Source organism: Lissotriton helveticus, chromosome 1_1, assembly GCF_964261635.1.
Source record: "Lissotriton helveticus chromosome 1_1, aLisHel1.1, whole genome shotgun sequence".
In the NCBI taxonomy this organism is placed as follows: Eukaryota; Metazoa; Chordata; class Amphibia; order Caudata; family Salamandridae; genus Lissotriton; species Lissotriton helveticus.
In genome coordinates, this window is record NC_136057.1 from 1820815446 (window position 1) to 1820831976 (window position 16531).

Sequence of the window (16531 nt, forward strand, 5' to 3'; positions counted from 1 at the left end):
ATGGCGGCCGATTTTCAACTATTTACTAAGCCCCCAGAACCGTAACCGCTAAAGCAGCGGTGGATCAACAGTTTAAATGCAGGTAAGAGGGCAAATGCCCAAAGTTAAAAGCAGGGATTAAGAAATAAAAAATAACAGAGATACACAACAGGTTTTTAAAAATGCGCAGCGCGCCTTCAACACAGCGCTAGTATGCGCGAGTCCGCAATGCACTGAAAAGCGAGTGTACCTTCTCCAGGCAGAGCCAGTAATCGAACCGCCTTAAGTAGGGCTACCACGTGTAGGCAGCACCACTAGAACGCTCAAGATGGCGCCCAAAAGCGTCACCACCCCTCCCCAGATGGCGGCCGATTTTCAACTATTTACGAAGCCCCCAGAACCGGACCCGCTAAAGCAGCGGTGGATCAACAGTTTAAATGCAGGTAAGAGGGCAAATACCCAAAGTTAAAAGCAGTGATTAAGAAATAAAAAATAACAGAGATACACAACAGGTTTTTAAAAATGCGAAGCGCGCCTTCAACACAGAGCTAGTATGCGCGAGTCCGCAATGCACTGAAAAGCGAGTGTACCTTCTCCAGGCAGAGCCAGTAATCGAACCGCCTTAAGTAGGGCTACCACGTGTAGGCAGCACCACTAGAACGCTCAAGATGGTGCCCAAAAGCGTCACCATCCCTCCCAAGATGGCGGCCGATTTTCAACTATTCACTAAGCCCCCAGAACCGGACCCGCTAAAGCAGCGGTGGATCAACAGTTTAAATGCAGGTAAGAGGGCAAATACCCAAAGTTAAAAGCAGGGATTAAGAAATAAAAAATAACGGCGATACACAACAGGTTTTTAAAAATGCGCAGCGCGCCTTCAACACAGCGCTAGTATGCGCAAGTCCGCAATGCACTGAAAAGCGAGTGTACCTTCTCCAGGCAGAGCCAGTAATCGAACCGCCTTAAGTAGGGCTACCACGTGTAGGCAGCACCACTAGAACGCTAAAGATGGTGCCCAAAAGCGTCACCATCCCTCCCAAGATGGCGGCCGATTTTCAACTATTCACTAAGCCCCCAGAACCGGACCCGCTAAAGCAGCGGTGGATCAACAGTTTAAATGCAGGTAAGAGGGCAAATACCCAAAGTTAAAAGCAGGGATTAAGAAATAAAAAATGATACACAACAGGTTTTTAAAAATGCACAGCGCGCCTTCAACACAGCGCTAGTATGCGCGAGTCCGCAATGCACTGAAAAGCGAGTGTACCTTCTCCAGGCAGAGCCAGTAATCGAACCGCCTCAATGTTGGAGTATGTCACAGCATCATGGCTCTGGTGAGGTCACAACTCTGCAGTGACATGGCAAAATAGCCTGGTAAGGAGAAACATAGAACAGAGTCATTAACCCAGGGATAAGGTAGTTCAATTTTGCAGACTATGTCATCTGAAGCCCGAGAATGTCAGTGTGAACACTAGCTAGGCTTCATTGTAACACTGTACATGTTAACCTGACCATTTCACGGACCCATTAACAAACACTGTCAGGACAATTATCAGACACTCACAACTATGCATACACATTGTCCACTAGCAACACAACAACAACCAATTGGGGATAGTCACCGCCCCTCATTCCATACTTATACTCATAGAAGTTATGGATAAGTTGTTGTCTCATATCCCCCCATCAACATCATCACTACTGTCACCATGTCAAAGTCCTAGATACTCCCTTGCTGGTGGCTGTTGGTCTCCGTCATCCTGTATGAGAGGTATTTCCTTCCGTATAGCCAGGTTGTGTAACATGCAGCATGCTGTGATGATTTTGCATACCTTCAATGGGGCATATTGGAGGGCTCCTCCTGTGCGATCCAGACAGCGGAATCTGGCCTTCAGTAGCCCAAACGTCCGCTCCATGACTCGCCGGGTCCTACCATGGGCCTCATTAAACCACACTTCTGCAGGGGTGACAGGGTTGTGCAGTGGTGTCAGCAACTAGGGTTGGTTGAGGTATTCAGAGTCACCTACATTGAACACAAAAAAGACTTTAGTTTGCCAACAGAGCACTATCTGACAATCAACACACAACACAACATACATATAAAACATCACCTACCAACAAGCCATGCCCAGTCACGTTGCAGCTGAGATATATGGGGGATGACACTGTTCCTCAGGATGTAGGCATTATGTGCCGAGCCAGGGAAATGTTCACAGATGTAGGATATGAACATGTCAGCCAAACACACCAGCGGGACATTGATGGAGTGGAAATACTTCCTGTTACGATAGACCTGTTCATTGGCCTGTGGTGATACCAAAGTAACATGGGTGCCATCAATAGAGCCAATGACATGGGGAATCCGTCCCAAGGCATAGAATCCCTCCTTGATGTCTGATCACTCTTGAGGTGTCGGGAACTTTATGTACTGGTCCAGGTAACTGAGCAATGCCTCCAACACATCCTGAAGGACATGGCTGAACATGGGTTGGGACATTCCACTGTGTATTGGAATGAACACGTGGCAAAGAAATGTAATGCTGCCATCACCTTCAGTGCAGTTGGATAGGTGCGACTAGGCTGCAAATGTGGAGACAACTGCTCAGACAACTCTTCAATTATTGGCCTTGTGAATCAGTATTTCCTGATGCTGTCACGTTCTTTCATGGACTCTATGTCTGTAAATGGCCTGTACACTGGAGGTCGTCTGTGATACCTATGTGTAGAGTGTAAACACAGTTGGTGTTAGTTCACAATGTACAAAGCAATATTAATAGAGACACACAGAAATCTGTACACAACTAAAGCAACAGAACATTGGAAGTACACATTTCAATGAAAACGGCTGACCTTGAATACATATCACAGCATCAGAACCCTTTCTAGACATGTCACCAAGGTATGGTGACACAGCAATAAGAGTGGAATATTGTAAAAATCTCTAGTGTCTGTCACTGTTCATGTGATCAAGCATCGCATACTCCACAATTCCCCAACAAATAAGCCAAGATATAGTTTGTGAAAACAATTACATGGTTAAAAGGTACTCACAATAGGCTCATGTAATGCCAGATTTGTGGGACACCTAATACACACAGCGTCTCACAATGTGAACCATGTACACTACTGTCACAGGGTGAACACTGTCATGTTGTCATGTCTGCAGTACACATACACTCAGATACACAAAACATAAACAATGTAGGAGTTTCATTTACAATACCATCATCCACTTAAGTCAGAGACACAAAGATTCACTAGTAATTCACATAACAAACACAAGCAAGGCTGCATAATGTCACGGTCTACTCATTCGAAGGTGAATTCTTTATCCATGGCTTAAATACCAAACATTTACAATCAGAAATCACAATGATTGCACACTGGGTCACACAGTCCCAGTGAATATGTCAGGAATGGACTTGTACATCCCCAAAAAGTAATTGGCACTGTGACCAAGCCTAGGAGGATTAATGGAGTAGTTTTGTATCAAGCTGGTATCAGCCTCAAAATCAGTGTGTCATGTGCCCCTCCTGGTTAGCTCCTTTGGGAGTGTGAGCTATTCATGTAAAGGTCCATTTCATCTCGAAACAAATGATTCAAAACATGTAATGCACAAAAATACATCAATTACAGAAGTGTCTGTCCTGCCGACCGATTAGTGAAAGGACGCAGTAGACGCATCCAACTGATTCAGACACAGCCATTGGCTGCAAGTTATTATGGTGACAGACGTGGGCGAGTATTCAAAGGATGCGGTAGCCGCATCCTAAACAATTCGGACACAGCCATTGGCTGTAAATTTTTATGGTGACAGACGGCAGTGAGTATTCAAAGGTTGCCGTACCTGCATTCTAACCGATTTGGACACAGCCATTGGCTGCAAGTTGTTATGGTGACAGGAGCATGTTTTGGTTCGTATCCTCATGGCGTGGAAAGCGACTCGGTAACCTTCCATCACCAATGTATCCAAGTCAATCGCGGTCCGACAAGGAGTTTTTGAACGTTGCGGTAGGCATGTCATCTGCAGGCAATGTAATGCATTGGAATGATTTGGAAAATGCTACTAACGCAGACCTATCGCTTTGGCCGCATGGAATTAAGACTGCCTCTGCTTTTTAGATATGTCTGTCTGTTCCTTTGAGACTTCACTTGCCTGCACTACCTGCATCATTCCTGACCCACCCCATCTCTCTTCTGCTGTGTCCAGTGGTCAGGGCCACAACGTTCACAGAAGAGAAAAAACAGGCCCTACTGCCACTGTACAGCCAGCTGTATGGCAAATCAGAGGTGCAGGTGAGTTGATGATCACACTGCATTTTCATTGGACATGTGTAATTACCATGCACTACTAGCAACAGGAATCTCATAGGCAAGCATGTAAACTGTGTTTTGTAAGTTTAAAACTATATAGAAATCTTCTGGGTAGGTACACTGCTGTAGAAGTGTGTGTTCTGGGGTAAACATCTTATCACTGTTCTCATGGGACGGAGTCCTCTTTGAATATAGGACAACTGCACATAATGCCATATGTGTACCCCTTAGACATTGTTGCCAATCTGACCATGACCTATGTGTACAAGTGTCTGACTCAGAAATATATTGCATGTGAACTAAAGGTATGTTACCATGTCATCGGTACAGGTCAACTCTCATGAGAAGGCCAAGCTGTGGAGGACCATCGCCCGGAAGTCCCCTTCGTGGCGTCCATCATTGCCGCAAGAGGTAGCAGGACCTTCGTGGCTGGACCAAGAATATCACGGAAGTCCAACTGGGCCTGTCACTTCCAGGCAAGAGGGATGGCTGCCGAACTCTGACCTCCCACATGCTCCGCATCCTAGCAGTGGTCTTCTCTGACCTGGATGGGCAGTTGAAAGCCACATAGCAGCATGAAGGGGGTGAGTATATGCCTTGTCACACATCTTTCTTCAAACATGCATGTTGCAGTATCTTAGCCTGCTGCCCTTTTTACAGGTCAGAAGTCAGCCAAAACCACTGTTCATTTCTAGTAGATTCATATTCACAAGGATTATTAGTTGCCGGGTTATGCCCCTTTCATCAGGGACATGTGAGAAAGTTATGTTCAGGGTAGTGACAGTAGTGCCATGCTCATGTGTTCAGCACAAATTATAACAACATGTGCATGGGGATAACCTTCTGGAGTAATGCAATTGCTTGACATGTCAGTACATTGACTAATGTGTGAGCCTGTTCTCAGTGTGGTAACAACAAATCTGTGAAGTATGTTATTGGAGCACTGAAGTATGAAAAGTCCAGGCTATCCATCCCGGCAGCAGGTGGCATCAATGTTGAGGCCTTGGTGAGTTTTCCTTGGTCAGTGTTCCAATGTTAGGTCCCAGCCGTGCTTCTCAGTGTAATCAAATGTATCCCATGGGCCAATTACAGGTACGCTAACTCTGGTCACATGTCACACTGCCCTTACACATGATTATGTGGAATATTCCATTCACTCCATCCAAAAGAGTGAGTCCTTGTGTCTGACTCTGTAACAGTGACAACACATGGCATTCATTGTCAAACACAGGTGGTCACTGGTGGAAACATGGCTGAAATTGGAAGGTATGATGTTAGATACACATTAACAACAGTTGACATGTGTGTAAATGGTCTTGACCATTCATACTTGTGGCTTTGTTAACCATGTGTATGATGCATCACTGTCAGATTGGAAGATGTAAAATGTACATCATTTTGAAGTAAGATAACAAATTGAGATGGAAAATAAGTGCAATGTAAGCCGTAGAAAGTGTGCAATATGTCTAAAGTTGACTACTGTAATAGCCTTTGAATTCATGCACAGGAAATGGTCCTTAGTAGGCTGTGGTTGGTACAGAACACAGCTGCTAGTATACTGTTGGGTACTCCCAAGTTCAAGCCCATCTCTAATGTGGTGCGACAGTTCCATTGGCTGCCCATAAGAAGCAGAACAAAATAATCTGAAGCCCTCTGTATTGCCTACAAGGCAATTCACAATTCAGGACCGGAATGCTTGAAGAAATCCTTTCTGGCTTACAGGCCCATCAGATCTCTTCGCTCAGCAGATGCCAATCTTCTGGTCGTCCCTAGAACCAAGAAAACCAACTGGGGCGACAAAAGTTTCATAGTTGCCACACTCAAACTGTGGAATTCTCTTCGATCCCGGATTAAGACTAGTCCTACACTGCAATCATTCAGAAAACAAATAAAAAATTGGCTTTTCAAGGAATAGGCTTTTTAACCAGCTTTATGCCTTACCTTTTCAGCACAAAGCACTGATACACCTATGGGTATTTGTGCGCTTTATAAGTTGATTAAATAAATAATAGAAGTGAGGGGCATTCAGACTTGACCCATACAAATGGGGACTTTTGCAGTCTAGACAGGATTAGTACACAGTGTTGACTGGACTATTGAAGAATAGGGGTTCAGTACAAATGGTCTGTTCAGACAATGCACCCAGATGTTCCAGTGGCATGGTGTTCCACCAGAACCATTGTGAAGATGCAGTCTTCGGACTTGGAAGTGTGTTGACAATTGTTCACATCTGAAAATGGTGAACTGTTTACAATGTGCCCTACATTATGATTCATCTTCATGACACTGTGCATAAATGACACAAGACAGTGTATCACATGCCTCTCACCCTAGCCATGCCTACTACCTTGGTGTTACCTCAATAAGAGTCAGATGTGTGACCTGACAGTTGAGAACCTGAGTTACAGGACAAATGAGCACAATCACTGTTATCTGTGTGACATGGCTCATACAATGAATACACCAGCTTAAACTTTGACCAGAAGGTCATTTGACCTGTGACATTAGAGCCAACGGTTCCCAATTTGATGACTAGGGATTGGAATGGATACCATTTCTCAATTCAATTGTGTGAATTCCATTCCTATTGTGAGCTCTAAACTCCCTTGCAGGAGATGAGACAGGTATGTCAGAACACAAGACTGTCAGGTGCAAAAGACGATACATCACCTGCTACATAGTGAAGTAGTTGACGTTGTGGTTTTGTAATTTGATGTTGATACACCCAATGTGGCAGATAATATCATGTGTGAGGGAGCAATGCTTAACTGGCAGACTGACACGTGCCATGTATGTAAATGTATCAAAAGATAATAGAACTAGTCAAAATGGTGTAGTTGTTTGATCTGCGAAGATTTGTGATGTTACCTATGTGTCAAGTACATACGGATGACTTATGTGATTCTTTTTCATTCTTGTTCACAGCATCAGCATCGGCCAGCCGAGGTGGCAGTGCCACGGATGAAGTGGGAGCAGTTCACCAGTCTGGGTCCACTGTTGAGTCGGTGGTGGAGGGATCCAGTGGCGCGCAGGGTGAGGGGAGCCACACTGAGGGCAGGGCTTAGGCAACATCTGCAAATTCTAAAGACGACTCTAGCTCCAGTGATGACTCCCTTGTGGTGGTGGAGGAGACATGGATTGAATCCTCTACATCTGAGTCCACCACCATCACCACTACCATCTCTACCCTCCTAGCTGCTCCCAGTGACTGTGGCCGCTCCAGTGGAAGGGGACCCGTCTCCTTATTGCCAGGCTCCTCACCCCCTGCCCGGTCTACCCTGCTGCCCTCCCTGACCCAAGCACATGCAAACCTACACATGCACACACCTCAAGAGACACACGCAGCACACAAACATACAAACACAAGGACAAACTCGCACATACGCACAGTCAGGAGAGAGACAGCACCCTCACCATCAGGTACATACCAGCAGATGATATACATGCATCCACAGACACTCCGCATATGTCAGAACCCTCTGCCTCCACAACCCCTACCCCTGCCTCTCCTGTTCCCCCCTCTTCCTAGGCACTCTACCTCTGTGACCTGGGCTTCTTCCCTACCGACACATCTAAACTCCTTCCCAAGAAGAAGGGGCAATCCACCCCTGCCCTGAGATCTAAAACCGCTGCCCCGAGAAAAAAAGCCCAACCCCCCAAAATCTACATGGTCTCCCAAGCCCAAACCCTTCTATCAACCCATACTTGCACAGCCCAGCCCAGTACCTCCAGCACCAACACACCTTATTCCTGCCCACACCATAGAGCATTACAACATCCCCAAAATGGTCAAACCCAGCTCATCCCCCCTCATTCGAGCCCTCACACTACAGCTGCCCCCCATCAGTCAGATCCTACCACTACAGTAGACCCAACCACCCCTCAATCTGACCCAACCACTGCAGTGGACCCAAATACCTCTCCTGATCCCATCCCTCCCAAAACCCAACCCAGTCCTCCCTAGTTTGGTCCCTTCGGTGCCTGGCATGCCCCCTCTATGCCCCTCCCAGGGGAGGTGAGCCCTTGCAGTATTTGTGCAGGCAAGAGTCAAAGCGCAAAATGTTTGGACCCATAAAGCCTAGGGACATTTTTGAACTGGCCATTGGCATTCTGTTAATTATCTGCTTATTTATGCAGAATAAAGCATGTTCACAGTTTTTTATTTCTGATTTCGGGGTCTCCCAAATAGTTTTTTTAGTCAACTGTAAATCATGTACAATTAGTAGTGTAAGTATAAAATGATGTTAGTATTGCATGAATTGCATATTTTCCATGGACTATGTTTCCTTTGGCAGTACGTTGTCAAGATTTTGGTGTCCCCATTTGCTGGGTGTCATCGTCCACATCAGTTTTGGCTATGAGTATTACATTAAATCACAAATCTTTACTTTTTACATCACAATTGCACATCGGTCCTGCTTTCATATGTCAACATAGTGCAAGTGTCTCAAAGTGCAACAGTTTAGGAGAAGCATGCTGCATATGTTTGTGATGTGCAGAAAGACACCTGGGTAAATCTGGAGTTTGACTACATGGTAGTGACTTTGGACACACCCATGTACACAAAGTGATGGTACAATACTTGTATGTGACTTGCTTGTGGTGGACCCATGTCTGTGTCTTCTTTAGATCTGGTACACGAGGGGCAATGACAACCATGCCACAAGTGACATGCCACCGTAGGCAAATTCCCTTGAGCAGTATTCTCATATTCTTCCGACTCCATTGCCTCCAATGACTCCACTTTCCGCAGAGATTCATGTTTGGCAAGGTGTATGTAGTCTTAATAGTCCAGTGCTTTCTAATTTATGTCAGTCATGCCATCCTGCTTTTGTTTGGAGACATCACGTGGATGGTGTGTTTTGTCTGTCCAAGCTTGGATTTCATATTTACAACCACACACCAGTCGCAGTTGAGCATACAAATTGTGTGTGTTTTGCAATTTGTGAATGACTGACCATGGAGTCCTTTGGATCTATGCTTTATGCTTTTCCAGATCACACAGAGCTGAACTAGGAGCGCTGTTATGTCTGTTGGATTGCCCAGTGCTACATTTGTTACGCCGAGTGGACAGTGAGTGCACAGAGGTGTAGTGGGTCCGTCTGCTGTGCATATGCTACAGGAGCAAGTGTCACATCCATGCTCTTAGTTGCCACACAGGGGAGGATGTGGATTTTTTAATGTGAGGCCTAGCTGCAGATGTGTTTTGCAAGGTTCATGTTGCATGTGCTAAGCTTGCTAAAACAAGGGTAGAGGTGAGAGAGACTAGTGTTTCTGATTTTGAAATGGAGGGGAGATTCATACGTCATGAGGGCAGGACAAATATAGTGATTATCGAGAGTATAAGGTATGAGTTAAGTTCATAGGCAGTTATTGTGTAGGAGACGTGAGGTATCCACATTGTCCCAATGTCAGTGGTTAAACATACAAGGGTGTGAATTAGAGTATGTGAGCTTGTTAGACTGGTTAAATCCTGTGCAAGGTATGGTATGTATAGGTAGATGTGATAGGGGTACAACCAGGTAGACAAGGTTGGATTCTGGCAAGAGATAAGAGCTGTGGTCTGTGGCACTACGATGTGAGATGACTGTAATAGGGCAGTTTCAATGAGTTGTTAATGTGTGTTAGTCAATGGGGGTATGGAGTATAGAAGTCATATGGTGATGTGACAGGGCCACAGAGGTACTAGATTAAACTTATGGTGCTGAACATTGAAATATGAGGTGTTGTGTAGTTGAGGTATGTTGTGTTTGAATCTGTGGATCCATTTGTTTTAGAAATGACAATCTGTAGAACTTGGGCAGAGTAGAGTTGGTGTATGGTGGTATGCGAATGACTGAGGACATATTCACAGAACAATGTAAGTGTCTTGTTGTGAGATGTGGTGATGTGTTAAGTGAGCATGTCAGAGTGGGCTGTGATGCTGCACGTTGTGATATGATTGCAGTCCAATACATTACTGAGGGTGCAACTGGTGATGAGAGTGGTCCATTTGACATGTTACGTTTGATGTTTGCTAAGGAGGTGATGAGTACAGTACATTGTGTACATGTCATGTATGTGAGAGGTGTTGAGTACATAGTGATGAAGAGTGGTGCTGTGAATGTAGTGTGGATGTAAGAAGGGCTGCACCAGTGTGATTTTATAAGAATTAGGTTGGAAGAGTTTAAGTACAAGGCTGGAGCTTGTTGGGCAGACATGCTTTTCCATCTAGATGCACCAGAGGGGGCTTATGACGTGCTTGTGTGTGTATGATAGTTTTCAGAGATGAGCATGTACTTTGAGGTGGATGTGAGAAGGGTCATACCGCACAAGTAGAGTTCATGCAGTCCATGAGGTAATGTTGAAATGTACATATGTGTAAATTATATGGATGTTAGCAGGCAAAAACAGTTGCCAGATGAAATGTGAGGATGTAGTATGTGTTTGCTGCAGCTTGCTGTCTGCCACTGAATGTTCATGACTGATTGTTATAAAGGCCGCTTTGAGTACACTGGCATATGCAAAACCTATTGGCATCATAGGACAATTGACTCTACCTATGCTTTCCTTGTCTGAGTTGTATGTGGGCAGATGTGGGAAGTCACCCTTTGTAGAAGGTTGTAGTCACTGATTGGTCATTATTGCCCTTAGTTACTGCCCTTGGATGGAGGTGGTGATTGCTTATATTGTAATGTCAAGATGCCAGAACATTGGTAAAGCAGTCCATTCCTTAGAGGGCTATAGCCCCCTCAAGTGAGAAGTCAAGGGAGGGGGCGGAGTTTGCCTGGCCTCAAGATGGCTCTAATGTAATGCTGCTCCCACTGACATCGCCACAATCCTAAATATATCTGCTGAATTCATGGCCACAGATGGTGCTGCAAGAGTGAGACAGATGGCCCTGGACACCGACATCGGAACAATACCTGTGAATCTGCGGTAGTCACAAGTACGGAGCAGATTGAAGGCCTGGTCCGGAGGCAGCGGCGAGGCTTGCTCTCTGTCTGGAGCGACCTGCATCGTCTGAAAGGCCCCGCTGGTGTGGGCATGACATGCAGAGATGGCTGACCTGCGGTGGGCCCCCGGGGTGGTCGGCCCTTTTTCTCTGGGTCCTGTGGAGCCACCACGCTGCTTGCAGGAAAAAGACAGTCTCCCAGATGGGGGCAGCCCTGGACAGCATGTGGACAGGAGATGGCAGTGAGTGAGTGGGGGCCTGCTGCCTGGTGGTGCCCGAGCCGTACCTGATTGCGAGGCTGGGTCGAACCCTCCTAATTATTGTCCCTGGATGCAGCAGAGGGGAGATTACTTTGTGCGGGGCCTGTCAAGTGCCGTTTGAATGTTGCAACACTGTTCTCCACAATTTAATACCCAGGGCAGTGCGCCGGTCATGTTCGCCCGTTTTGCTGCGATCTGCAGCTAGCCTCCATGCAACTGGGAGGATGATAGATGCATAAGGTGTGGGGCAACTGAGGCAAACTTCACACATCTTGCCCTGGAATCCAGAAATTTTGGGATGCAGTACACACTGCGCTACAGGATATGGCAGGAGTGAGACTGACTATGACCCCTTTGGTGGCCCTTCTGGGCTATATTAAAGAGTTGCCCAAAAGTACACTCAAGTTACAGTGTTTCAGTGCCAAATGTGTACAAAGCAGACTTCGTTCTGCACATTTCCCTCATCCTCACAAGATGTATCCATATCCCCTGGCTTGAGGGTGGCTATGTCAATTATGTTGGAGAGACAGAGATTGAGACACCCCCCGGCATCATCACCTGGCTTGAGGATGGCTATGTCAATTGTGACGGCGAGACAGCGATTGAGCCACCCCCGGCATCATCACCAGTGCTGGCAGCTTATCTTACACAACAGGCTGTGCACTAGACCCTCAAAAACTGTTGGTGGTCCTGAGACTCATACGTACTGCAAAAAGGGTTTATTATTTATCGGCACACACAACAGCCGGAGGAACTAGATGAAGGATTGCTGTGAATTACATTCTCCGAAGATGACAGTGTACACATTCAGATTGGGAGTTGTGTGTGGTGCACCTAGTGCACACATGGTGACTGTATCCTACATTGTTGTTGGACCATGCTTCTTTCAAAACCAAGATGGACTTTGTCTACAAATAATTCAATGATCAATGTTACACAACCTCTTCTAGTTTTCTGTAGTGGGAGGCACTGAAATCAATACAGAGTGGCTGGGTCTCTGGACAAGTGTGTTGTCTGGGCCAATATCCTCTGGGCTTTACTGTACACAGACACATCAGAATGTAATACTTTGGTGAGTACATTCGAGTTCTGTTGCCCTGCGATGTTTCATTGTGTGTTGTGGTGGACTCATGCATTAACTTTGTGATACATACATATTTGTGGTTACAGCAATTCCTGTTCCTCTGTCAAATGTGTGTTTCTACTAGTATTTGGCAGGCTAAGTGTACCTACCTGGTGATGACATTCCCTCATTGGACATGCACAACATGCTAGGGACCCATGGTCGTATTGGGATCAGAATGACGCTCGGGCACTCTGAAAGTAATTGCCACACATTCTGTGGATATCTCTTTCATTGTAGCCTCTGTGCTTTTACCTGTTAAGGGAGGTTTCACAAAGGCACATTGCTGCTGATCAAGGGGGTAGGGTGTAGGGTAGACTGGCCATATAAGACTTGCCTCCTGCAAGGCCCCTACATACAACACAACCTCCCTGCACCTGCCAAGATCTAAGAGTGATGTGTTGTAGGGGGAGAGGACACTGTTTTTATCAAGGCATGTGAGGCAGGGTGCCAAGGTGAGTATGCTCCAAATACTGTCCCCAGCTTTAATTTGCAGCACAGCTGGTGAACAGGCAACATACTGGTGCCACGTTGCATTGCAGTGGCCTAGTAGGGACTGGGGAAGTGAGCCAGTCTCTTGGTGTGGTTTATAAAGGCCCCAAAGCTGTGGCCCACAGGTGACCCTGGTGTACCGGCCCATCGACAAATGCCCAATTGCCTGCATAGTCAATCCAAGCCTATACACAACACTTTATGATCAAATTCAACACCCATAGGGCTCTATGGACTTCAGCCCCCCCACCCGTCATTTGTGTGAGCCCAGGCTGACACAGCTTCCACAGACACACAGACAGTTCTTGAGCTGCTGTGGGTGGCTGGTCTGTCATGCTTGTGCATCAGCACCTGAATATTTCACAGCTTTATAAGGAACCACTTGCTAGATGATGAGGCTTTGGTTGTTTTTCAACCGTCCCTAGAGCACCAGCATCTCCACTCTGCCCATTCCTCAAAGGTGCCAGTTATTTTTGCTGCCACAGTGTGGGAATGCATTTCCTGCAAAGTGGCAGTTGGATTTGTTTTTTTTGGAACATTCCTGCAGAATATACTCCAACTGTAGGTATTGAGGCACTTTGCATGAGCACCAGTTACATTGTTCAAGTACACATTGCTGGGGATATAAGCCCCCAATGCTTGAATTGCCCCTACATTGCTGGGGGTATTTCCCCCCAACCCCAGATTTGGCCCTACATTGCTGGGGGTATTATCCCTCCAACCCCAGAATCACCTCTACTTTAATGTGGTATTAGCCCTCCAACCCCAGAATTGCCTCTACATTCCTGCGGGTATTAGTCCCCAACCCCAGATTTGGCTCTACATTGCTGGGTGTATTAGCCCCCCAACCCCAGATTTGCCTCTACATTGCTGGGGGTATTAGCTCCCAACCCCAGAATTGCCTCTATATTGCTGGGGGTATTAGCCCCCCAGCTCCAGATTTGGCTCTGCCTTGCTGGGGGTATTAGCCCCACAACCACAGATTTGGCTCTGCATTGCTGGGGTATTAGCCCCCCTCCCCAGAATTGTGTCTACATCTCTCGGGGTATTAGCCCCCACCCCTAATTTAACTGTTGTTGCACCCCTTCTTTCTCTTGTATTGTCTTTTGCGGGTTGTTACGTTATTGTGTAGGGGAGGTGTCTAACTTACTGTCTGTGATGACTGCGTCGGTTGGGTTTGTAGTATTCATCGTAGAGGTAAAGTAGAGTGTTGACATGCGCCATAGGATGCATAGCTGCACAGTCTTGGTTGCAGTAATCGTGTTGTGGTGTAAATCGGAGCTGAAATACTCTTGTTCCGGACGATCCGACTTGTTGGTTGTAGTGACCGATTCGCCGCATAGGAAGTACACATCGTACTTGGGTGCTCGATTTCGGAGTGGGAAATGCCTCCGTACGACTCTATTCTGCGTTCCCGGAGAGTTCTTACTGGGAAAATCCAGTTGGATTTGAGTGACCGAGACGTTAGGTAAGTAAAGCGTTTTGGACATTGTACTGCGTCCTTTGTGAAAACCGGATCCCAGTACGAGTTGGTTGGAAGGTCCAACTCCGGATGTCTCTGTGATGGCCTTCCTGACGAGATGGAAATTGGACCCCAAGTGTGGGCTAAACATCATGGCTGGCCTGACATTTTTTAAGGGTTTGGATTAACCAATCAAATGCTGCCTTGCCATCGGCATGGACTGCGGTATACAGCAAAATTACAGCAGCATACCGCAGCTCATGTGATCACTTACATGTGTGACTAGTCAGTACAATACTACTGAATGGATTATCATGAAATAGCACAAATTATCCTTTCCACACCATAATCTATATTCCTGGCAAATTTCATGAAAATCCTTTCACCCATTTTGCCACTATGTCTGATACAAAAATCTATGGAAAATGCATTGGTGGAGAAATTTCTTTTGGGATCCCCATTCTTTCTTTGCACCCCCTTAACGAATCACCACCAAACTTTGAATCATCCACCAACGTAGAAAAAGGAATAGGTCTGCACATTTTTATAGAGATTCGTTATATGGGTGCAAAGTTATTACTCATCGAAGATCAGGAACTCTTATCTATCAGAATCCTAACTAGAACTATATACTATACCATAACTATATATATAGATACATAGATGTTGAAATGAGTTGTGGCCATGCAGGAGGGTGAAAAGGGAAAGTGGTTCAATGGGCCAGTATTTTAGTGTGGAGGTGGAGTCACAGGATGAATCTTGGATACTATGCCAATTGTTGCTAAGCTGAGCTGTTTAGTGTGTTAAGGGTCTTTTGTCTATACTTGGAATTTCAGGTTTATGAACATTTTTTGCTTATGTAGAGACCAGGAATCTCAACAGTGGGGTTGAAGGGCAGATCCACAGGTAGAGGAGTGGAATGGTGGGAGTAAAGGTGTATGTAATAGGACTAAACAGAGTCTTGGGGTTACTGGAGGGTACATTTAAAATTGTTAGACGGGGTGTTGTCAAGAAGGGTAGTTTTATTGTTCTGTACCTAATTTTAGGTAGTTCTGTGTGTTGAAAAATTTCATTTTGATAGAGGGGTCTTGGCAGTTGTGATACAACAATTGTTTTATAGACATGTTGGTCAGGGTATCATCCAAAGAGGTAGGTTTTTAATGATGGAAGGAGTCAGCAGGTTTGGGAATGGTGGGACTAGAACGAATGTTTTAGTGGAAGTGGTTGCAGAGACAGTGGGTAAAGAAATGCACTATTGGTGATTGTTTGGTGAATGTATGGTGAACATATGGTGAATGTATGGGTGAGATTTGGAGTAACCAAGGGCCAAAACGAATTCCAAAGCAGGTAAAAGCCCAGGATTAAGTCTAGACCTTCAAAGAAGATCATGTGTGACGATGTGAGAGGTAGAAAACAACATTGTATACAATGAAAGATGCAAACACTGTCATGCTGAGAAACTCTCTAATTCAGAAACTGCAATCTTCTTTCTTTTCAGAAGTGATTTGAGAACCATTTCCTTGGCAGAGTCAGTGCCCATCACATAGACAAGGTAGGCAGATTAAAGTTAATCTTTTCTTAACCCTGGTTCCTGGATTAAGGCATTTGTTTCTGGTTTATGAGTTTTAAGGCCAATAGTATCCAAATATATTGAACTGATTTGACTGTCCAAAGAAAGAACAACTTCCTTTGTATATTAGGGAGCGTTTCCATGCTTCAGGAAGGCTGTCTTAGGCAGGAGAACAACTATATTAAATCAAGCCCTGTATTCCTAGACCAAATAATTACTGCTAAATTTATTGGAAAGGAATATTTTACCACTAGTAGTTGGTGAAGTGTATTTAAATTCCTAAAATGGTAAAACTCTACAATTATAACATGCAACTTAATCCATATATATAGCTGGCGTAATCTTAACAATTCTAAAAATATGTGAGTAAACTTTTTAAGTTTCACCCAATAGCAGCACT

At 45.4% G+C, this 16531-nt stretch overlaps 1 long non-coding RNA gene across 2 annotated transcripts in view; it reads left to right on the plus strand.

Moving 5' to 3' along the window:
* Positions 1 to 16531, plus strand: part of LOC144774846 (uncharacterized) — a 247098-nt gene that overhangs the window by 29579 nt on the left and 200988 nt on the right. For both annotated transcript variants that reach the window (XR_013600534.1, XR_013600533.1), the window contains exon 2: positions 16060 to 16113. This is a non-coding gene — a long non-coding RNA (uncharacterized LOC144774846). The remainder of the gene's footprint in view (positions 1 to 16059; positions 16114 to 16531) is intronic.